General features: G+C 44.4%; 1 long non-coding RNA gene across 1 annotated transcript in view; it reads right to left on the bottom strand.

Moving 5' to 3' along the window:
- Window positions 1-24,814, bottom strand: part of LOC135897855 (uncharacterized) — a 347,298-nt gene that overhangs the window by 108,282 nt on the left and 214,202 nt on the right. The window contains exon 3 of the long non-coding RNA XR_011509985.1: window positions 16,943-17,063. This is a non-coding gene — a long non-coding RNA (uncharacterized lncRNA). The remainder of the gene's footprint in view (window positions 1-16,942; window positions 17,064-24,814) is intronic.

Below are 24,814 nucleotides of genomic sequence, written 5' to 3' on the forward strand. Positions count from 1 at the left end.
CAATCCAAAAGTGCTGTGTCTACAGGAAACACATTTAAAACCACAACACACAAACTTTCTCCGCCCTTATGTCAAGTTCCGCAAAGATCGCGATGATGCTGTCGTATCATCAGGTGGTGTTGCTATTTTTATTCATAAAATATTTCCTGTCAGCATTTAGAGCTACAAACGCCACTTGAAGCAGTGGCGGTTTGAGCTGTTCTAAATAAACTAGTCACCATTTGCTCGCTTTACGTAACCCCACACTACAAATTAACGAAACATGGATTCCAATCCTTTATGGATTATTAGCCCGAACCTTATGTTGTTCTTGGCGATTTCAATGCGCACAGCTCCCTGTGGGGCGACTCTCGTACATACGCACGAGGTCGTCTTGTTGAACAGTTCCTTTTTTCTTCAGGTGCGTGCTTGCTGAATAAGATGGAACCCACGTATTACTCCCTAGCAAACAGAACCTTTTCTTCAATAGACCTTAGCATAGTTTCCCCGTCCATACTGCCCGAACTCGAATGGGAAGTCACGACCAATCCTTACGGGAGTGACCACTTCTCTCTACTGATAAAAACATCTAAAGAAAACGAATATCCTCCACAAGCTCCTAGGTGGACGATAGACACAGCCGACTGGGAGAAATTTCGAACTCTCACTAACATCTCATGGGCCGACGTGCCTTCTCTAGAAATTGATGCTGCTGTGGAGTATCTTACATCATTCATTATAGATGCCGCACCAAATGCATATCTGAAGTGAGTGGTCTGGCATGCAAACTACGTGTACCGTGGTGGAACAGCGAATGTAGGATCGCCCGTAAGAATCAGAACAAGGCGTGGGGGTTGCTACGTACGCGCTTCTCCCACTGCGGAGAATCTTATGAACTTTAAAAAAATAAAGTCCCAAGGCAGGCGAACCCGCCGACAGGCCAGAAGAGAAAGCTGGCACAAGTTTTTATCGAGTATTAACTCGTTTAGGGATGAGGCCAAAGCCTGGAACAGAGTTAATAGGATTAGAGGGCGGCAAACATATTCACTCCCCCTGGTAAACACACAGGGCGATACACTGCAAGACCAGGCAGACTCGCTTGGGGAATATTTTGAGAGCGTGTAAAGTCCAACAAATTATGCACAATCCTTTCTCAAATACAAACAAACAGAAGAACGTAAGCCATTAACAAGAAAAGGTCGAGAGAATGAGTCCTACAACCGTCCTTTTTTGTATTTACCGAATTGAGAGCTGCCTTGAGCGCATGCAACAGCTCCGCACCAGGATCTGATAGAATCATGTATGAAATGCTCAAAAACTTACACAATGACACGCAGGTTACACTACTCACACTTTTCAACACCATTTGGGATACAGGGTACCTTCCAACCGCATAGAAGGAAGCCATTGTGGTCCCTGTTTTGAAACAAGGCAAGGATCCTTCCTCAGTGTCAAGTTACCGCCCGATAGCCCTCAAAAGTTGCATTTGTAAGGTGTTTGAATAAATGATTAATCGGCGACTCATTCATTTCCTTGAACTGAGCAAAATCCTTGATCCCTATCAGTGCGGCTTCCGAGAAGGGCGCTCCACAACTGACCAACTTGTACGTATAGAAGCAAATATCCGGGACGCATTTGTACACAAACAGTTCTTGTTATCCATATTCCTCGATATGGAGAAGGCACACGATACGACGTGGCGTAACGGAATCTTAAGAGACTTGTCAGAAATGGGCATCCATGGTAATATGCTAAACCTAATAGAAAGCTATCTGTCCAGTCGTACCTTCCGGGTAAAAGTCGGTAATGTATATTCGCGTCCTTTTACGCAAGAAACAGGTGTACCCCAAGGAGGCGTGCTCAGCTGCACACTCTTCATCGTGAGGATGAACACGCTTCGAGCTTCATTACCACGGCAATCTCTTATTTTGTCTACGTGGACGACATACAAATAGCTTTCAAATCCTGTAACCTCGCAGTGTGCGAGAGACAGGTACAGCATGGCCTGAATAAAGTCTGAATGTGGGCAGACAAGAATGGATTTAAGATCAATCGTAACAAAAGCTCTTGTGTTCTATTTACAAGAAAGAGAGGCCTGGTTCCGGATCCTTCCTTAGAACTGTGTGGACAGCGAATACCTATCAGCAAAGAGCTCAAATTCCTAGGTATCATACTTGACTACAGACTCACTTTCATTCTACACATTAAATATCTGAAAGAAAAATGTCTAAAAACAATGAACTTAATGAAACTTCTATCCCAGACTACATGGGGTAGTGACAGGAAATGCTTAATGAACTTATACAAGAGCCTAATTCGGTCTCGATTGGAATATGGTGCTGTAGTATATAACTCTGCCGCCCCGAGCGCGCTTAAGATGCTATACCCAGTCCACCATCTAGGAATCCGACTGGCCACTGGCGCTTTTAGAACGAGTCCCATACAAAGTATATATGTAGAATCAAATGAGTGGTCACTTCATCTGCAGAGAACATACAACAGCCAAACATATTTTTTGAAAGTCCACTCAAATCCTCAACATACGTGTTTTAATACCGTTATTGACATGACATATGCTACACTCCTTCGCAATCGTCCCTCCGTAAGACAGCCTTTCTCGCTGCGTGTGAGGGAGCTTAGTGAAGAAATGCATGTTCCACTCCTCGAGCTTCGCCTAATGCATCCAGCCAAGCTGCGACCTCCTTGGGAATGACAGCTGATACAATGCGACACATCTTTCATTCAAGTTACAAAGCACGCTCCTGAGGCCGAAATCAGAATGCATTTCCTAGAACTCCAGCACAAACATTCCTGGGCAGAGTTCTACACAGACGCTTCAAAGTCAAATGCCGGGGTATCTTATGCAGCCGTCGGCCCATCCTTTTCGGAATCCGACGTACTGCATCCGGAAACAAGCATATTTACGGGCGACGCCTATGCATTATTCTCTGCTGTGAAGCATATAAGAAAATCGAAACTTCCAAAAGCAGCGATCTATACATCCTCCCTAAGTGTCGTGAAAGCCTTAATCACATTCAGCAAACATAAATATCCCGTATTTAATGAACTCTATTCCATCTTGTGTAAAGCGTACTCATCTAAGCAGCATATCATAATATGCTGGGTACCTGGCCTTAGGGGAATTGAAGGCAACGTTCTGGCGGACGAGATGGCCATGTCGATCGCATCGCTAGCCGCTAACCCTACCGCTGAGGTGCCTGTCAGAGATCTGAGGCCTTTCTTGCGAAGGAAGCTGCGAGCCCACTGTCAACACATGTGGGATGCGGAAAGGGATAATAAGCTCCACCTGATAAAGCCACAGTTAGGATTCTGGCCCTCTACTACAATATCGCGCCGAACAGATGTCCTATTCTGTCGTCTAAGAATAGGACACACATTTGGCACCCATAGCTTTCAACTCACCGGACGTGAGCCTCCAACAAGTGGTAGATGCGGGCAGAGGCTGACCGTACTCTACGTCCTCCTGGAGTGTCGGGAAGCTGAATGTGACAGAAAGAGGCATTTTTCCTTAGCAGACCGACAGAACATTCCACTTTATCCTGCGATGTTTCTTGGTCCAGAGGCACGTTTTATTACAGACACAGTCCTAGGTTTTCTCAGAGATGTGCTCTTGCATGTTATTAGTCCCATGCATTCGTAGCGCCTCCTCTCTCCAGAGGATGCCGCTGCGATAATTGTTTTGCCTAGCACATGCCTCCAGGCCCTTGTGTTTTTAAGGGCTCTAAGGAGGCAGTAGTGCTCTAGCATCTGATATATTTTACCTATTGTATCACTCTTTTTAAATGCATCGAAATGCTCATTGTACAAGTCATATGTCATCGCCATAATTCTATTACACAGATTTTACGCACTTTAGAGCGTGTATTTTAAGGTTCCTTTACAGCCATGTCACACCAATTTCATAGTAATCATAGTTACACTACACACCCACTACCACAGACATGGCGCTCTTTGGCCATTCCTGGCCCTTGCGCCATAAAAACCCATAATCATCATCATCATCATCATCATCATCATCGTTTCCGTAGCTTTACCGCCACAAGCACGTGCTTTTTCTTCCTTCTCCATATCTCGCTTTATAGGTGACAATTCCAAAGCATCCTGATCTCGCTTCGAACAGTAATGAGCTACCGTTTCAGTTATCATAAATTGTTTCTTTCCTGATTTCATTTTTCCTCTTAAGTAGTTACTCATGGCAGGTTTCTTTTATAATGCCGCCGCCCCATGAGATTATTTCAGCCACTGTGGTTTTCCGCTTGACGTTCTTTGTTGCTGTGTTGCCCACCTTACAAGCCACACACTTGCTGGTAAGCTTCCTAGTTCTTTTGATGATGTGTGGTGTTTTATGGTGCAAGGGCCACGTTTAACCAAAGAGCGCCATGACATGTGGTAATGTGGACGATTTATTGTGGATGACATGCACAATGAACTCATCATGGTAGATGTGATATGGCTGTAAAAGGGCCTAAAAACTTGCGCTGTTAGTGGAGCTTGCGCTGTTAGTGGAGTGGAAAATAATGATGGTGACTAGGATGTGATGTGGGCTATGGCAATGGCATTTCGTTAAAAGATCATGCAAAGAACCATAACACTGACACCAGAGTTTCAAGAGGGCCCTTGAATACAGGGCTGTTAGTCGTGTGCTTAAAACTTGCCAGGCCAGATGATTTTCAGGGTGTCCGTTTCGGCTAAAAACTCTAAGACTGTTTGAAGATTAAAAAGAGGTTCATCGCTAAGAAAAAATGCAGGGTGAAGGGGTAAGTTCTCGCGATATGGAACAGGGAAATACTTTTTCCTCTCTGTTTCTATTGCAGGGCACTGAATAAGAGCACGGAGGACAGTGAGATTATTGCCGCACATAACACAAGTTGGAGGATTGCCCCCAATCAAGAGATGAGAGTGGGTGCCGTATGTGTGGCCTATCCTTAATCGGCTAAGAAGTACTTCCTTGTACCTTGATATTTTCCCATTTATCCAGTTCCCCAGTTTAGGTTTTATTATGTGAAGCTTATTCATTGCTTGTTTATCCCATTCGCCTTGCCAATGATTCCGCAATTTGCTGCGTAGAAAAGGCTTCAGGTCTGTGGCAGGGATGGGGATATTTGAATCTGCATCGCTAAAAGTTACTGACCCAGCGCTTTCGTCAGCAGCTTCGTTGCCTTTTATGCCTTTGTGACCAGGTACCCAGCATATCACAATCACTTGATTGCACATATATAGGGAGCACAACAGACTGTACGGCTCACTAAAAACTGTGAAGACTATTGTATTTACAGATTCATTAAGCGCAGTCAGAGCCCTACTTAGACCAAGAAAATGTAAAAACTGAGTTTTTATATTTTCTTGGTCTAACTAGGGCTCTGACTACGCTTAATGAATCTGTAAATACAATAGCCCTAGCAAGCTTTGTACGCCTTATGTTTTGAACAGCCGAGAGTATAGCGTAGGCTTCAGCTGTATATATACTTGGGTGTGGATTTAGTGATCCGGATACTGAAAATGAAGGTCCCAGAGTTGCGTAGGAAACACCTTTAGAGGACTTGGAAGCATCTGTGTAATATTCTATACAGGAGTACTTCTGCTGAAGCTCACGAAAATGGAATTGTATATGTGGTTCTTGTGCCCTCTTAGATATTTCTATGAAAGAGACATCGCATTCAATGGTCTGCCATTCCCATGGTGGGAGCAGGCGAGTGGGTGCTATTAGGACAATCTCTGGGACTAAGACACCTGTTTCTTCTGCCAGTATTGTCAAACGAAGGCTCAACGGAGGTCTAATAGCTGGGCGGTTACGAAATTATCTGGCTGTAGACACGTCATGAATAGATGAGTGAGATGGATGCTGAACATCTGATTTGACCTTGAGAGCATAGGGAAAAGTTAAATATGTCCTTTGGAGATGTAATGACCATTCATTACACTCCACATACAGGCTTTCTACGGGACTTGTCCTAAAAGCGCCTGTAGCCAGGCGTATACCCATGTGGTGAATGGAATCTAGCATCTTTAGAGCACTAGGCGCAGCAGAGCTATATGCTATTGCTCCATTGTCGAGGCGGGACCGTGTAAGGCTTTTGTATAGGTTCAAAAGGCATCTCCGGTCACTTCCCCAAGATGTGCGGGGCAAGAGCTTTAGTAAATTCATTGTCTTCAGACATCTCGCTCTCAGATACCTCAGGTGAGGGACAAATGTTAGTTTAGAGTCTAAGATGATTCCTAAAAATTTATGTTCGTGGCTTACAGATATCGGTTGTCCATTAAGATGGACGACAGGGTCAGGTAATGTACCTCTATTTTTAGAGAATAGAACGCATGTGCTTTTTGGGGGGTTTACCTTGAATCCATTCTCGTCAGCCCACTTAGATATTTTGTTTAAGCCAAGCTGTATATGTCGTTCACAGATAGAAATATTGCATGATTTAAATTATATCTGTACGTCATCCACATACACTGAATAAAACATTGTTCGTGGTATGACGCTATAGAAGGAATTCATTTTTTACGATGAAGAGCTTGCAGCTCAGTACACCATCTTGTGGCACACCTGTTTCCTGCGTAAATTGACGAGATAGTACTTTACCAACCCTCACACGGAACGTACGATTAGAGAGGTAGCTTTGAATCAGGCTCAAGAGATTGCCTCTGACACCCATACAGGCCAGGTCACGAAGAATTCTAAAGCGCCAGGTTGTGTCGTATGCCTTTTCCATATCTAAAAATCGGCTAATAAAAACTGCTTGTGCACGAAGGCATCTCGGATATTCGCCTCCATGCGGACAAGGTGATCTGTCGTACATCTACCCTCCCTAAAACCACACTACAAGGGGTCTAGTATTTTGTTGCTCTCAAGATAATGAATTAGGCGTCTGTTTACCATTTTCTCAAAGAGTTTGCATTGGCAACTTGTCAGGGCTATGGGCCTGTAGCTGCAGACCGAAGTTTTATCCTTGCCCTCTTTGAGAATAGGAGTGACGACTGCTTGCTTCTAGGCAGATGGGATGTAACTGGCAGAGAAAATGGAATTAAAAAGTGATAGTAGTGTTTTGTGTGTTTCGGTTTGTAGGTGTTCTATCATCTCATAAACTATTAGATCGCCCCCAGGAGCTGAATTATTGCAACAGTTCAGTGCAACCTGAAATTTCACCATGGTAAATGGCCGGTTGTAAGGTTCAGTTTTATTTCCTTTCTGATTCAGAGGCTATCGTTCCGCATGTCGCTGATATCTTAGAAATGTATCCGAGTAATGGGATGAGCTCGAGATGTACTGGAAATGTGCCCCTAGCGAATCAGTTTGGTCCTCAATAGTGTCTCCTTGTGTGTTTACAAAAGGTGGAGGGTAAGTGTCACGGCCTTTTATTTTGTTCACCCTATTCCAGGCTTTCCGTTCGTCTTTATATGAACTGATGCTACTGATGTGTTTTTGCCAACTTTCCCGTTTGCCCAGCGGCGTGTTCTTCTACCTAGTGACTTTATTTTCTTGAAATTGATAAGATTCTCGCCAGTTGGAGATTCGCGAAGGTGACTCCAAGCCTTAGTTTGATTTTTGCGAGCTTCTTTGCACTCCACATTCCACCAGGGAACACGTCGCCTAGTGGGCGAACCATTTGATTCAAGCATGCACAGTGACGCTGCATCAACTATAAATGCTGTCAGATATGTGATGGCGTCATCAATAGAAAGTGCAGAGATGTCTTCCCAGGTGATGCGGTTAAGTTCTTTATAACGTTCCCAGTCGGCTGACTCGACTATCCAGTTGGGGACGCATGGGGAGCATTGATCATGTTTTCTTGATTTTATGATAATTGGAAAATGGTCGCAACCCATATTGTTTTTTAAGCACATTCCACTCTCGATAGGGAACGAGTGTACTGGATGCAATGCTCAAATCGATCGATGAAAATGTTTTGTTTGCCACACTATAGAATGCAAGCTCTTTATGATTTAGCAAACATGAACCTGTAGTGAAGAGGAGGCTTTCTACTAGGCATCCCCTGGCGTCACAACGACAACCTCCCCAAAGGGTGTTGTGTGCATTGAAATCTCCGACGACAGTATCAGGTTCGACCATCATCATCATCATCATCATCATCATCAGCCTGGTTACGCCCACTGCAGGGCAAAGGCCTCTCCCATATTTCTCCAACAACCCCGGTCATGTACTAATTGTGGCCATGCCGTCCCTGCAAACTTCTTAATCTCATCCGCCCACCTAACTCTCTGCCGCCCCCTGCTACGCTTCCCTTCCCTTGGGATACAGTCCGTTACCCTTAATGACCATCGGTTATCTTCCCTCCTCATTACATGTCCTGCCCATGCCCATTTCTTTTTCTTGATTTCAACTAAGATGTCATTAACTTGCGCTTGTTCCCTCACCCAATCTGCTCTTTTCTTATCCCTTAACGTTACACCTATCATTATTTTTTCCATAGCTCGTTGCGTCATCCTCAATTTGAGTAGAACCCTTTTCGTAAGCCTCCAGGTTTCTGCCCCGTAGGTGAGTACTGGCAAGACACAGATGTTATATACTTTTCTCTTGAGGGATAATGGCAACCTGCTGTTCATGATCTGAGAATGCCTGCCAAACGCACCCCAGCCCGTTATTATTGTTCTCATTATTTCCGTCTCATTATCTGGATCCGCCATCACTACCTGCCCTAAGTAGATGTATTCCCTTACGACTTCCAGTGCCTCGCTGCCCATTGTAAATTGCTGTTCTTTTCCGAGACTGTTAAACATTACTTTAGTTTTCTGCAGATTAATTTTTAGACCAACTCTTCTGCTTTGCCTCTCCAGGTCAGTGAGCATGCATTGCAATTGGTCCCCCGAGTTACTAAGCAAGGCAATATCATCAGCGAATCGCAAGTTACTAAGGTATTCTCCATTAACTTTTATCCCCAATTCTTCCAGTTCGACCAGTTCATTAATAAAGCTTTGGAATTCCGTTTTTGAAAGATGGCAGTTAGGAGGGATGTATACTGAGGAAATCGTTACTAGTTTATTAAACAGTATCGCACGAACTGCAACTGCCTCTAGGGGTGTTTTAAGTTGTAATTGCCGGCAAGCAACACCCTTTTCTACAATTATTGCCACACCGCCAGACGAAGCAAGAGCGTCTTTGCGGTTTTTCGGTATATGGCATACTGCTGGAGAAAGTTCATGTGTGAAGGATTGAGATGTGCTTCTTGGACACACAGCATCTTGGGATTATACTTATTTATGAGTTCCTTAATGTCGTCTAGGTTGTGGAGTAAACCCCGGACGTTCCATTGTATTATCTGCGTATCCATAATGTATGTGTTTTGTGCTGTGTGTATACGAAATATAGATTATATAAGCTCACGAGACCTTTTCAGGCCCCTTGATGCGAGTTCTCTCTTTCTCCCCGGCGCGCTCCAGGGAGCTCCGCCGTTTCTTGGGCGTCTGAGATGCCGGATTTGTGCTTGTATCCATCACCTCGTCTGAGGCGGTGGATGCTGCCCGCGGTGCAGGCACTTTCGCGACAGTGGTAGGCCGATCTGCACGGGCAGTGGCCCTGCGTACAACAGGCCCGGAGGTCTGCTGGCCCTCATTTGCGGGCGACGGTACAGCACTGGCTGTCCCAGTCAGGGGGGCGGATGGCGTGACCGCCGTCACTCTCCGAGTGACTTTCGCAGGTGCCCAACGATGTGGCGCTGCGCCCCGGCGCGCCACATCGGTGTAAGACGGACTGGTCTGATTGTTGGTATAGAAACGCTTGCGTGCCTCTGGGTAAGTGAGATTTAGTTTTACCTTGAGTTCTATTATTTGTTTTTCTTTTTTTCACGAAGGGCAGGATCGCGAGTAAGCAGGGTGGTCTCCTTCACAGTTGGCACAGTGGGTTGCTGAACTGCAACCGTCAGAAGTGTGTTCAATGGAGCTACGCTCGGCACAAGTAGCACGCCCTCTGCAGGTTTGGGACCCGTGCCCAAAACGTTGACACTTAAAACATCGACGCGGGTTTGGAATGTATGGCCTGACACGTAGCTTGCAGTAACAGGTCTCGATTGATTCAGGAAGCATGCTGGTTCCAAAAGTGAGGCTTATGTGCCTGGTTGTTATTTCTTTGTCATCTCGTCATATTTTAATCCTTTGCACTTTGACAACGTTCTGTTCTTGCCATCCTTCAAGTAATTCACTTTCACTAAGTTTGAGAAAGCCATCTTCCGAGATGACCCCGTGCACTGTATTCATCGTCCTGTGTTGGCCAACTGAGACAGGAATGTCCCCAAATGCCCAACTTTCGAAAGTCTGTCGTATTGTGGCTTGTCGCGAACTTCGAGAAGAAGATCACCGCTTCCCATCGTTGTTACTTTGTAACCTCGGCCTATTGCTTCTGTGAGGGATTTGGCTACAAGAAAAGGTGATATCATTCGGACTGTCTTCGTTTCATGTTGACTGTGAACAACGTGATATTTCGGAAAGGACTCTTTTGGTTGCATTAAAAAGCTGAAAGGTTCATCGGTGCGCCCCCTCTTCAGGGAGCGATCAGGTAATAGGGGAAAAGCTTCAGCCATAAAAATTGGAAAATTCTGCGGCGATGGTGGCCACCCACCACCGAGCCCAACAAGGGGACGCTACAAGGTCGGAAAAATGCCTGCAGACGCCCGCCATGCATCGCCGCTATAACCTAATATACGATACCCAAGGTTGGATAACTATACCAGGTTAACCCTCGCCACCTGGAAGTCTGGAAGTAATAAGAAGCGCAGAGAAGACAGGAAAGATTGAAAGTGAGAGAGACAGACGAAGATTGAAGAGAAGGACAGGAAAAGGTGACTGCCGATTTCCTCCAGGTGGGTTAGGCTGGAGGTGCCGTCTATGTGAAGCCGTGGCCGAAGAGTTGTGTTGCCTTCGCCGGGGGGCCTCAAATGTCCAAACACCCAGCATCGGCTCAACGTCCAGGATCCCCTTTTCCCCACACATGGCTAAGCCGCGCACGGCTACACGCGGGAGGGTCCAACCCTCGTGTGCTCGGGTACGTGGTGTCGCAACACACCAAACGCCTTCTTACGCAGTCGCCCCTGCGGGGTTCCTAGTTCTTTTCCTCCACTGTGTCAATGTTTTTCATGTACAGATACCTCGATGCTCTCCCAGCCCATTTACCTTCTTCCATAGTCCTCAGTAGTTCTTCATAATCAATTTTACTGTGACCTTCCCTCATTCAAAACTAGTTCAGCCCATATCACCCTGCGCAGCTTCATTTGTAGTCTTTCCGTGAGCGCCCAATGCGAGGCGACCCACTGTCCTTTCGTTGCCATTGAGTCCTGATTGTACCCCTATTTCAAGCAAACAACCACATTTTCCAAAGTAAGTCCTGGAACCATTACACCTCTCCACATACCTACGGCGACCTCGTGCCTATCGTATCCCCACAGTACTCTCTTCCCCATTTCTCTTCCCCATTAGTGTCATTGTTTTTTCCTTTCTTTTCATATATATAAATATATTGCTTTCGTTATACCATGTACCAAGGCATTTATATTCCGTTACCCGAGGTATTTCCTGGCCCTATGTTGCCACTGTCTGATAACTGTGTTCATTAGATACCATAACACCTGATTTTCTCACACTAAATTTCAAACCTAAATTCTTGCCTCCCTGTCCACAGATATTAGCCAGACGTTGCAGATCCCTTTGCTTGTTTACTAGCAGCACAACATCGTCCGCATAAAATAAACCTAGAAGCTGCTGCTCTACTACTGTACCCGCCTGTCTGTATGAAAGATTAAGCCCGCTATTATTTCCTTCAAACATCCCCTCCATCCTCAGCATGTACATCATAAACAGGAGTGGGGATAAAGGGTACCCCTGCTTCAGTACCTTGTAGATATCAACTTTCTCCTAATTTGTCATTCATTCGCATTCAATGCAGACGGTATTTTCTGGGTAAATCTGTCTCAAAAGCACTAGACAGTCGTCACTTAAGCCTTCCCCTTCCACAATATCCCACAAAATGTTCTGCTCTACGTTGTCATGAGCTCCTGTAATGTCTAAAAAGGCCAGATCTAATGGTCTGCTTTGTGCTTTTGATATTTCCATACGCTGAGTAAGAACAAATAACTTATCATCCAAACGCCTATCTATCTTAAAGCCATTCCGAAGTTCTCCCAAAATACCATTACCATCTGCTCATGATTGCAGCTTAATTTGATTGCCTGCATTGCTAGCCTGTATATTACTGATGGTCAACGGTCCATACGAGTGAATTATTTCTCCCCCTAATAGTTATACATTAAATTCATTGTACTTTGTCGCCAACTGTCTAGTATTCGTGTGTATTTTAAAGTTTTTTTCCACTGTTTTCACTAGAGGTTCCTTAATTTTGGGTCAGTGAGTTATTCAGCCTAACGGGAACCTCGTCTAGCCATGTGGCTATGTGCTTAGGGTTCTTGCCTTCGTCTTTCTTCCTGTTGAACTTTGTCAGCACCAGCTCCTCTTCAATCTGGTTCTCTTTCTTACTCTTTTTTTTCGTCAAATACAACCTCGTCATTGCCTTGAAGAGATTCGGCTGTTATTTTTCAGATGTAATTTAATGCCGCTTCCCCTTTCGATTTGTTTCCATCTTCGTCTAGGATATGTTGTATTGTTGTTGACTTCATGTATAATAATTTAATGAGATTTCAAAATATTCTAGGAGCGGCATTCTTTTTCTCGGGAATTTCTGACGACCAACGTTCACTTTCTTCTTATTTCTTTGCTTGCACCAGTATTAGAACCAAAGACTTTTTTCTCCCGGTATATTTCCCCTTTACTAGCTACTTCATCCTGCGGCTCTGCGCCTCCTTGGCCTGTCGGTGCTCTCGGGATGCTTTCTGTCGTTCAGCGATGGCTTCTCATACCTCTCTGTTCCACCAGATTTTCGGTTTGTTTTTTTTTCCTTTGCAATGAACATGTTTCTCTTTCCGTATTTCTGTCGTTATTATTTTTAGAAGCTCAATATATTACCACTTTTGGCCATTTTCCAAGTTATTCGTCGGCTCTAGTGACTATATTTGTTATTTGTTCAGCGTTGACATTTGGGCTGGCCATTTTGCACTCCATCCTCTCTTTCCGAATTACATATCCAATTTTCAAAATGATATGTTTATGGTCACTCTTTACGCTGCTATACCCTTCCTCAGCGGTGACTATTTCTCTTAACTCATTAGGAATTCCTTCTGTCATCAGAAAGTAACCAATGATTGATTGCCGGTTTCTCACTCCCCAAGTGACCTGCCTCTCCCACTTACGACCTGTATTCCCGATAGCAAGGTTATGTTGCTCACAAAGGTCCAACACTGACCTCCCGCCTTTGCCGGAGTAACCATCTAAACCCTCTATGTGGGCATTCACGTCACCTTATAGGATAATTTCATCCTCATTCCAAAAACTCCTAATATCAGCACTCATGCATTGCACTAGCTATTTATTCTTTTCTGTGCAATTATTTCCGGTCCACAAATACGTAACGCCCAGTCATGTCTTTTTCGCTCTCATTGTACCTGATAATGAAAGATGCTCGTCTTATTTTGAATTTACTCTTTTCCATTTTGGCTCCCTGTTGGATGAGCATTCCAACTCTCCCTCCCTTCCTTTCCGACTCAGTTCTGTTGCACCCTTTCTAAACATAATTCCCCACCATTGGCGGCTCTTCCGACTCTCTATGGTGCGTTTCTGTAACCGCTACACCCCTATTCTCTATTTAACTGCTCTTCAATCTCTGCCGACGTTTCCTTTCTTCTGCCGCCCTGTATGTTCATGTAGCTCTATGACATGACATGTAGCATGACAAGCTCTATCTCTTGCTTTCATCATTTTTCTGGTATTGACGCTGATAACATTCTAAGATTCCCTTAGTGGACCTTCTTCATTACTACGTACTATGTCCGCTTAAGCACCCGCGGGCCCCGGAAAAAAGCAATAGGGTGACCAGCAAGTCGCCAGCCCGCTTGTCATGCAAGCCTGTAATTGAAGTGGATCCCGTCTTGTTGGAAACCACCAGACCTTCTCACTTTCCTGTTTACTTAGGCAACCTCGATTCCTTTCGCTCTGTTCATTTTTCATATCGCCTCATTAGCAGCCACTACGGCTCTTTTACGTGACTGTCACGTACAGGCACCTCCTGCACCGTGCACACCACGATCTGCAGCTGAGGGGATGGCTCGCGCAAGCAGTCCACCCTTTTCACCAAGCGCTAGGCTAGTCCGCTCCTTTCCTGTTTAGGACGTCACTTAGCCGATTTGCTACTATGACAAGGTTGTGCACGTGGTCATTTCCCGCGAGCTCTGCTTTCGCTTGCTCCATTACAGAGCCCAGTGTCTGCCCTGCAAATGTCACTTACACCAATGTTTTATCGCCTTTCACTCTCTCCACAATTGCTTCTTAGCACCTACCAGATTTGAATGGCCAGCAATATTCGCTATTTCACTCTTTCCCACCTCTCTCGGCTTCCCTTTGTCCTTTTCCGCGTTATTCTGACTCGACAAAGGGCACTGACCCGTGAGCTTCTGCTTTTTTCGCGTGGCGGCCTCAAGGTCGGTGCCGCTTTTTCGAGCTAATCCCTCACCACTTTGCACGCATTCAACCTACTTTGCTAGCACGCCCTGTCCTGTCATTTCTGGGTTCTGCGATCCACCGTCACAACCATTCTCTTTCACGATGGCTGACCTGTTCAGCTTTTCCTCGGCTGCTTCGAGTGTTTTTTTCCACTACATTCCGTGCATGACGCTTCCTATTTACATCACTTTTGCGCTATTTTTCTTTTGTACATCGCACTTGCTTGTTTCCTGTTATATTTGCTTTTTTCGTAAATCGGATCATCATGTAAGCCGAACGCACTTAGGAGCAAGAGCCCCTGTCAGGCAAAATGGCCTTCAGCTCTTGTTTCCTCTTTCTCTAATGAAGAAAGGAAATAAACTTCAAACTTCAAACTTCAAACTTTGACGACCTCTTCCTGGAAAGCCTCCATTTTCTTCAGCCTAGCATCGACATCACAGTGTGGGCCTATTGACACGATTCCTTCTCCATTCCCATCCGTCTCTTCATCTGCATTTAGGGACTCCGCGCACGCTTTCGCGGCACGAGCTTTCTTGCCATGTATTGCACGACTTTTTGATGGAAATACTATAGCACTACAATACTTTAAAAACGCAGAGCCCGTGTCTACTAGAAAAAAACCGATGCGCGCTGGATCTAAATCCTTAAAACGTCGCGAAGTAATTGTCACCAATGTTTAAAGCACTCAATGCCGCAGGTACTTATGTTATGACACGTTTTCGCATGTGTTCAACCACGCGGCCACGCTATCACTTTCCTACCAAAACACACACAGTAAAACCACTTAAAGCTGTTAGTCTTGCCACTTCCAAGCAACTATTTAAAGGCTATAAGCACTTAACGTCCCACTGGGTTGCACGTGTTGAAGCATGTGTCTCAAGAGGGTGCTCTGACTATCCTGCAAAACCAAATGTACACGAAACAGACACGCGCACACGAAAAAAAGAGAGACACAAAAATAAAACTACCCAATTATAATTTAAAGACTAAAAATCATCAAATCAAAAACAGAAGCAAGCTCAAAGCATGCACAAAAACTGATGATTTCGTCGCCGCCACGGAGCCCTGGAAAGCACGTTCATTCGCCACAAAGAAAGCACAGCCTGCAAGGCCATGTAGTGCGTTAGGGCAGATAGCCAGTGGCCCAAATCAGTTGCAGACAGGATGATGCGGGGAGGCTAGCGCCATATGGTGGTGCTGCATGAAACGTGGATCGGTTATTTTTACCTGCGGACGCGGCAGACCCACCGGGAGATAGACCTCTGCCATTTCGCTGTAAAATACCATTCACGCCGAGCACGTCATTTGGTACACTACTATTTACTGCAAGGGCACTGGAATACTCACCGCCTCCGTCCAAGAGTTGCTAACAAGGGAGCTTGATTATGAGAAGGAGAATTTACAAAATAATAAGCATTAGTCGTAGTGCACGCAACAGGAATAAAGAAATCCTGATATTTGTCGACATTCTAGTCTACATTCTAGGCGTATTCTGGTCGAAATTAAGAAAAAAACTCAGCCTGCAAGGCCATGTATTTCGTTAGGGCAGATAAGCAGTGGCCCAACACATTTACAGACAGGGTTTTCAAAGAAAGAAACGTAGCCAAAAACAACCGAAAATTAGTTGCGATGAAGGAAACAGGATGAGTGCGGGAGCAAGTTGTAATAAGCAAGCTCAAACGAGCGATAACTGGAGATTGCTGGCAGAGGCCTTCATCCTGAAGGGTGCACAAATATAGGCTGCTGCTCACAACCATGATCACAACGTCCCCACACTGTTTTCTCGAACGTAGAATCGAGAAGTTTTGACTGCTGCCATTCCTTTTTTTGCAGGACGACGAGAGAAGATGCTAGCATCTCTGTAGCAGAATCGGGGACTATGCTTTATTTTTATGTCACTGCGTTGCACTGAGCATAAATGAGAATGGTTGTCACTCTCAATTCAACTTTTTTATTGTGACACCCATACGTACATAATGTGACCCAGATCGCTTCCTGTGGGTGAGTCCTGTAGAGGGTGTACGTATATAAGGTGATGACTGGGGACTGGAAGCGAAAACAGGCAACTAAACACCCAACAACTGGTGCGAACCGCGTTAGGGCCATTTTCCCAGCGTTCCCGCATTCCTCATCAGTAAATGGCTGCTAGCTACACGTGTTGAAAATTGTGGTTTAATTAGCCTACCTTCAAAAGAACAAGGTTGAAGAAGAGAATTCATCAATTTATGCTTGCTACATTTCTATATCATAAAACTGATGCCACCTAGTATAGGACATTTACAAATCTAAAAGAACGCGTAATGAAAAGAACATTATTAACAGTAAACACCAGTATTATTGAGAACAATTTCATCAGCTACAAATGCTAAACAGCTTACCACATTCTCACCTTTCATCGAAGTAAACTGGTTCAACTATGTCATCTGAACGATGTGCAACAAACCGTATACATGTGTTTGTTTCAAAGAAATCCTTTATAAGGAAAAAGTTGTCTTGAAATCTTTCTTCGACTGAAATGAATAGAAACATTTCACATGTGTGCAATTCGCAAACATAAAATTTATATATGTTGCCCTAATCTGCATTGAAGTTGCGTGTAAAAAAGTGACAGGTCTGCGTGGTGCACGAAGCACACTCACAGCGTAAGCTGGTGGAGCGGCTACATAGGAGCTCAATTTTTCTCACTACACTACAAACACTACAGGTTTTCGCAGCGAAGTACCTTTGCGTCGTTTTCGCTAGAAAGATCCGAACTATCGTTCCAGCGTCGACGGCAAGCTGTGGCTTGCGCAGCAGCTTGTCCAGCTATCTGCACAGCTGTCTCCTGAGCCCGATGTCACCTGGTTGCAGCCGCCACGTAACTTTAGGAATTGCTTCTTCAGGTTTGTGGCTTACAAAAGGGTGCCCTAATGTATACCAAAGATTAAACAAGGGTATCCAGACTATGGGGCGCGCATGTCAGATCGCTTGAATCATGGGCGCAATGCGTAGTTGTAGATGGTGGCGATGATAATGATGGCATCCCCATTGAAACGCGAGAGTGATAAATCGTCACCTAGCCTTCTACATCCAGCATCCACTACATGCAGCGTGAAACTGCTATATGCAACTGCTACATGTCGGGGGAGCTTGTGGAATATAACGGAACTGCAATGCAAAGTTTGTATGTATGAATATACACAGTGCGCATGGCAAACGGCACAATGCGATGACAATAATTATGCTGGTATATTGGTGTTCCCATTGAAACAGGCAACTGAAAGACAGAGACCTAGCCGGCTTGAATTATTCAGATATTCCATACATCTTCATTACGTCAACCTTTATACATCTTCATAATGTTCTTATCCTTTATCAAAATATTTATATATACCTTGCACCGATACCTAGGCAGTTGATACTTTGGGTGCCACCTGGCTTAATAGTAGGCAACTGCAATGCAAAGGGTGCACGTAAAGAAGCTACGAGGCGCAAATCTCACATTGCAAGGCAAGTGGCACGGTACGGTAATAATAATAATAATTATGATTTACTGGCATCCCCTTTGAAACGTGGCGGTGACATAATCACACGGCCAGCTTGATTCAATCTGGTATGCAATGTACATTTTTCTAGCATTCCTTTATAAATCTGCTGAAACTTCATTTTCTTCCTCAAATCAAAAGATTTGAGGAAGAAACTGGAAGAAAGTGCCACGCAAAACATGCATCTGTCGACGCTACGAAGTCGACTGTCGACTCTGTACACGTGCCGAGACCATAGATCACTTTTTCACAGATTGGTTGGATGCTGTATTTCTGGGGGACATTCTCCAACGGACGCTTAGATAGGACATTGACATCACTCCACATTCAATTACATTTCTACCGTTCATGTTTACCGGCGGCCTTCCCCAGATGTGCTCATAACACTTGGTTTATCGAGTTTATGGATATGTACAGTATGGGATCGCTATGCCGAAAGCGCATGGTCTACAAAATCCTTCCTTCGCGAAATTGCTGCTTATGTGAGAAGTGTTAACGCTGTGCAGGAGCCACCGCCAGACTGGATGCACTTGTATGACGCATTGACGTGTTCGCCCCAGTTTTGAGTGTTTAGTTGCGTCCGCTCTGTAATATACCTTTAATTTTGTTTTCCATGTATTAGAGAAAGAAAAAGCGCTGGCGTGGCTCAATGATTAGATAGTTGAATCCTATGCCTCGGGCCTGAGTTCTATCCCGGCAGGAACTGGGTTTTTCTTTGTACATTCCCAGTGATAGCTGCTACGGTCATCAGAAGCCAGCGGCGGCGGAAACCTTCGCCACCCGAAGCGTCTTTTGGAATGAGCCCATAACTGTTCGCGCGGTACAAAGGCTTTTAGGATTTAGAAAATTCAAAGGGGGATATGAAAACCTTGCAATGTTCTTTGGTTCACAGTATACCTTATGATTTATTCTATTTACGAAAATGCAAATCAAAATTCTGTGGAAAGCAATAAACACTTCAAACAAGCAATGCGAAAAAAGGTAGCAGCAAATCTACAAATCAACGAAGTAATCTTGATCATTATAGCAATCTGCGGAACACCGACCTCTTATGACGGTGAACAACATCGCGGCCGGCCCTGCTAGCCCTGCTCTAAAAAAAGCAAGCAAACAAAAAGAAAGCCAGCGTATTCACTACATTGTGTCAACGTCATCGTAACACCCCTTTTAAGGTTTAGTTTCTGGGTTGTATTGTCACAGAGACATTCGCGATTTTTTCAGTATTCATGATCATTCACAACGTTTATTCGCTCTATCATAGCCGTCATTGTGACTGTTGTAGCTGCAGTGTTCTTATCATTCCTCACTTGAAGAGTACAGCTACACGTGCCAAGGTGGCCTATCTTATGTTTTCTTACTTCGTTTCCCTTCCCCTCCTTCCTTAACCTGTCTTGATATTCCGCCGTGCATTGCAAATCAACGCCCATTCTTCCAGATTGTCAGCGTGTGTCTGCATCGCCTGCGTCAAGCGCAGTGTCCGACCTAAGATGTAACAGTGACAAAAAATTTATTCATACGCGACACCTCTAAGAAGCACATGTTTGCAGGTTATGTGTTTATCGCTGAGACATAATGAAAAAAATGTGAACGAGATGTACGAGAAATGTCGGTGATTATTGCCGCGTAGTCTACGATTTCTCGTAGTCTGCTCGATTTCTCGTAAAGTGAACGAGTTCTCCTAGACTCAATGAGTTCTCGCACTACACGTGTGCAACATGCACACTACACGTGTACAGATGCAATCTGAGCCAGAATTAAAAAAAATATATATATAGATTATTGATTTTTACGCTCATAAGCCATTTTCTGATTATGACGCACGCCACAGGGGGAGACTCCGGGAATTTTGACCAGATGGCGTTCATCAACGTGCAACTAAATCTAAGTACACGGGTGTTTTCGCCCGCATCGAATGCAGCTATCGTGGCTGGGATTCGATCCCGCGATATCGTGCTCAGCAGCCCAAACCCATAGCCACTGAGCAACCACGGCGGATAAGAGCGAGATTCCCACACATCATGACCGAGTTTGTACGAGCTGAGTTCATACAAGATGAACGAGCTTCTACAACCTGCGAGAGAATGCACCTTGGAAAAGATTGGCACCTCGGTTTCATATCTACTATAGTAATAAAAATAAAATTCTTGCACATGTACCACATTGAAAATCACTTGTGCTGAGCTTGCTGTGGTGATGTGTTGATTGACTTATTTATTACGCAATGCCAGCGCGGACATCAGGCTTTAGGCAAGAGTGGGGGTACACAGCAAGGAAGTACATAAGAATACGATGTGCATTTGGTCGACCAAGTATGGCACTGGAAGAACTTACATCAGACGTACAAAGCGAAGTAAAAACGCAATGCCACGACAATGCGAAGCATTTCTAGCTATTTCAGACTGCACTTGAGAAAGAAGACACAGTCGAACACTCAACCACATTGGTAGGTAGGTTGTTCCATGTGCGAATTGTGCTCGGCAAAAGTTAGTTTCTAAACGCATTTGTTCTGCCCAAGAACTTGCTCGCCTTCTCGGAATGGAAATAACGGATTTGTCGCTGGGTAATTGATTGAAAATATGCATTTTTCTTTATTCCAAGTTGGCTATAGTAAGGTAAATAAAATAGTTATTTTTTCTTTCTTTGTGTCGTCTTACCTGTAGGCTCTCTAAATTAGATGTTTGCAAAAGGGCAGAGGGGGTTATTTTCCAATTACATTTATATATGAACCTGACATATTTGCGTCGGGTATTCTCAAGTTTGGTAATATTGCTCTTTCTGTGTTGATTGCAAACAACTGCTGCATATTCTAGAACGGATCTGGTGAAAGTTTTGCATGCCAGTAGTGCAATTTCTGCTAGGGATGTACTAAGGGTTCTTAAAGCTACAAGTTGCTTCATTGCCTTATTTACAGTGTACGTTATGGGGTCATTGCTTTTCAGCTCTGATGTAAGTATGACTCCTAAGTATTTCTAAATTGTTACCTGAGGTGAGGTGTTCTTACCGATGGTCGAGCGGAAGTTCAAGGGAATAACTTTGCGTGTCACAGTCATAGCTACTATTGTTTTTATAATTGATACTCATTTGCTAAGTTACCCACCAGGCCAAAATTTTACGTAGATACACATTTAATAATTCCTGATAGACGTGGCTGAAATAATCATGTTAAACTATACAATCATCGGTAAACAGGCGTATTTTAATTGATATATTTACAGCCATATCACTTAAAAAAACCAAGAAAGGTAATGGTCCCAGCACGGAGCCCAGAGGAACCCTGCACTCTACAGGGCCGAGTCGAAACTGATTCCATCACTGCATCGTTTTTAAGGATAAATTTAAGTTTCAAAAGCACTTTTTAATTGCACATTCTATCAAAAGCTTTCTCGAAATCCAGAAATATAATGTCCATTTCATTACCCCTATCTAACGCTGCTGCGAGGTCATGCACAATTTCTAATACTTGCATCACCATGGAATGTTTGCGACGGAAACCATACAGCCGGCTATCAATAATACGTTTTCCTCAGCTAAAGTTCAAATATGTGCGAATATAATGTGCTCGAGTATCTTCGCACATGTACATAATAAGGAAATAGGCTAGTAGGAAAGGATAACCGATCGGTCGCCAGTTTTCGGTATCGACGTGATTTTAGCCTGTTTCCAATCGTTCGGTAGTTCTGCACGCGACAATGATTTTTTATATATAAAAAATAACTACTTCGCTCACCATTCACCGTGACGGAAGAGAAAGCAAGCAGGGATGCCCTCAATTCCCTGCGAATTTCTGATATCTAGATTGAGCTCATGTGTCAGCACATCAACGTTAACAATAGTTAGATTATTTATCACAGGAAATTTTTCAATAGCACTGAATTACAGAGTTACATCTTCATCCTTGGTGAAAACGGAACAGAAGTAAAGGTTTAATACCCCTGTTACACGGGCACTTGTAACGGCCGTTTACGTAAACGGCAGTTGAACGCCGTAACGGCCGTGGGAACGGAACAGCGGTGGCTGCGCTCACAGGGCACTTTCCATGTTCAGTCGGTTCCCTTCCGTTTCGACAATTTATCCCTTGACTCTTGAAGTTTTTACCTCGCCAACTCAAAACAATTTTGTTTCTGGATCCAGTCGGATTCATGGCGTTGCAAAATGGCTGCGTTTGTAGTGGTTTCAACGTGGGGACACGTCCAATCTAATGTTCCATCGCTTGTACTAACCGCAGCTCCACTGTACATTTCCATTTTTCTTTCGTACTACACGTGACCGTCTGCGCGATTCAGCAAGTGCAGTGTGGAATGTTGTGCGACTTTGCGACGCGCACCCGAGAACAGCCGTGGAATGGCGCTTAGCCGCTCGCTTTATGAATGCGAGTGATAATCGTGCACCCGATATGCTTCTCTCGTTGCGCACTACGAGGGCTTGTTGTCTGCAAAAATGGCTGAACTGCAAGCAGCGCGCATTAAGAACGCACCAATCAAAAAGAAGCGGAAGGCGGCTCAGAGGTGATGTCCCAGCCTCGCTGCAATCGCTGCGGTGAAGTCTGGCAGTAAAATGCGTGGACGCTTTCCAGACCACCGTCTTGGTACGACGCCACCATGCCGACGTTGTCGGATCAAGATTTCAAGGCCAACTTTCGCATGACTGGTTCCACATCTGCCTACATCGTGAGCTCGTGTCCCTCACTATCATGGGAGGACATCAACATGCGAGCTTGCATACCTCTACACCAACGCGTCGCCCTTTCGCTGTACAGACTGGCTGAACAGAGGTGGTTGAACAGCCCTGTCATCCCTGCGTTCACGGGCGCATTGTGTTTCTGAGCTCGCAGTTCGGCAAGGTGATCCTGCCACAAGTTGACAAGTAAATGAGTCAGTGACGCTGTCCAAGCAAAGCGTTTTTTCGTTGGCACGCTCTACTGCAGCGGGAACATGTTGCTGCTGGGGGCTGCTATATTGCCTCTCTCACGACCAAATGTCTGGAAACGGCGACGGAATGGTGCCCGGTGAGCTCCGTTGGTGTCAATCGCCATTGGATTGCCAACGGCGCTTGCACTGCCATGTAGCAGCGCCTAACGACCAACTGATATTTTCCTTAACGGCTGGTAAAGCGCCCATGTGACAAGGGTATAAGGCATCCGCGACGCCCTTTTGATCCGTTACGGCAGTGCTGTTTATCACAAGGTTCGAAATGGATTGCTTCTTTGGCGACGGCAAGCCAAAATTTGTCGGCGAGGCAACAAGAAACTCGCTTAAAAGTTCACTTTGATAATGGTCTTGACATTTTTGGATAGCATTCTTGAAAAGCAGTCGCAGTTCAGATAACTGGCATGCGTCCGCAGGGGTAGGGGGTTGTGGATACTGTTTCCATGCTTTTTTGCCTTATGGGCTGCACTGGCTATTTTTTCAGTCATCCAAGGCTGCCAAGTACGGTTTATGACCTTGTTGTGTGGAATGAAGCATTTTGCGCAGTGTATGACTACATCTTTAAAGAGCAGCCAATACGTATCAATGGATATGCTATTGCATTCATATTGGGAAACCAAGGAAGACAATGAATTGTTTAATGCATCGAGTACATTCGCATCAGTGGCTCGAGAAAATTGAGTACAAAGGTTTCTGTCTGTTTCAGTTTCGAAACTTTTGTCAATTCCATGAAGAAGGATACTATTTTGTTGTCGGAGATCCGTTCAAAAATGTACACGCACGGATTCATCCTAATGACCTTGTCATTGACGTGGACTAAATCTAAAGTTGACAAACTTCCATCATGAAAACCAGTACGCCGTCTCAATAATTGCGTGAAACAGTCTAACAGAACTATGTCAACAAAGGGCTAGGCAGTAGGAGAGCACGCGTTTTGAAAATCGTTAGCCCAATCGACATCTGGAACGTTAAAATCAACAACCAACAAACTGCTGCACGATTATTTCCTCTGCTCGCTTAGAAATTCATTCAGGTATCAAAAAATGCGGGGCTGCAGTTTGGAGGGTGATAAAATCTCGCAATTAGATGATTAAAATCTTCAAGAACAACCTTTACAACAATCTTTCCATTCCAAAAGGGTTAGATAGTCCGGACAGATTCGAGCACTCTTTAAAAAGTACGGCTACTCTACCACCTGGGGAATCTCCGTTACGCTCAATTCCATAGCGCTAGAATGATTTCGACATCGTTGATATTTCGATGTAACTAAGTTTCAGCAATAACTATGATGTGTGGACTATGGACCATACCAATACATTCCAGGGCTCTCTTGTTAACTGCCATATTTTGTGACTTCAAGAAAGCATTCGATAAATTTCCCAATTTTCGCTTAATGATGAAACTTAGCCGGCTTAATACACATGGTAAAAGTGCTAATTGGATCTCATGCTTTTTAACCAATCGCTACCAATTCGTTTCCGTAAATGATCACCTTTCCGCTTTTGCACAAGTTAAATCTGGCGTTCCACAGGGATGCGTACTTGGCCCAACCATATTCTTAATTTACATTAATGACATCAGTAACAACCTGACCTCAACAGTTCGGTTGTTTGCAGATGACTGCGTGCTTTACAGAAAAATTATCACCTCTGAAGACACTAATATTTTACAGGCCGACCTAAACAAAATTTCACTTTGGTGCGAGCAATGGCAAATGGAAATTAGTGTTTCTAAAACAAAAACAATCACATTTACCAGAGCCAGTAACGTTCACTTAAGTTCATATTTTATGAATAGCGTATGGATGTTGTG

Source organism: Dermacentor albipictus, unplaced genomic scaffold (assembly GCF_038994185.2).
Source record: "Dermacentor albipictus isolate Rhodes 1998 colony unplaced genomic scaffold, USDA_Dalb.pri_finalv2 scaffold_27, whole genome shotgun sequence".
Taxonomy (NCBI): Eukaryota; Metazoa; Arthropoda; class Arachnida; order Ixodida; family Ixodidae; genus Dermacentor; species Dermacentor albipictus.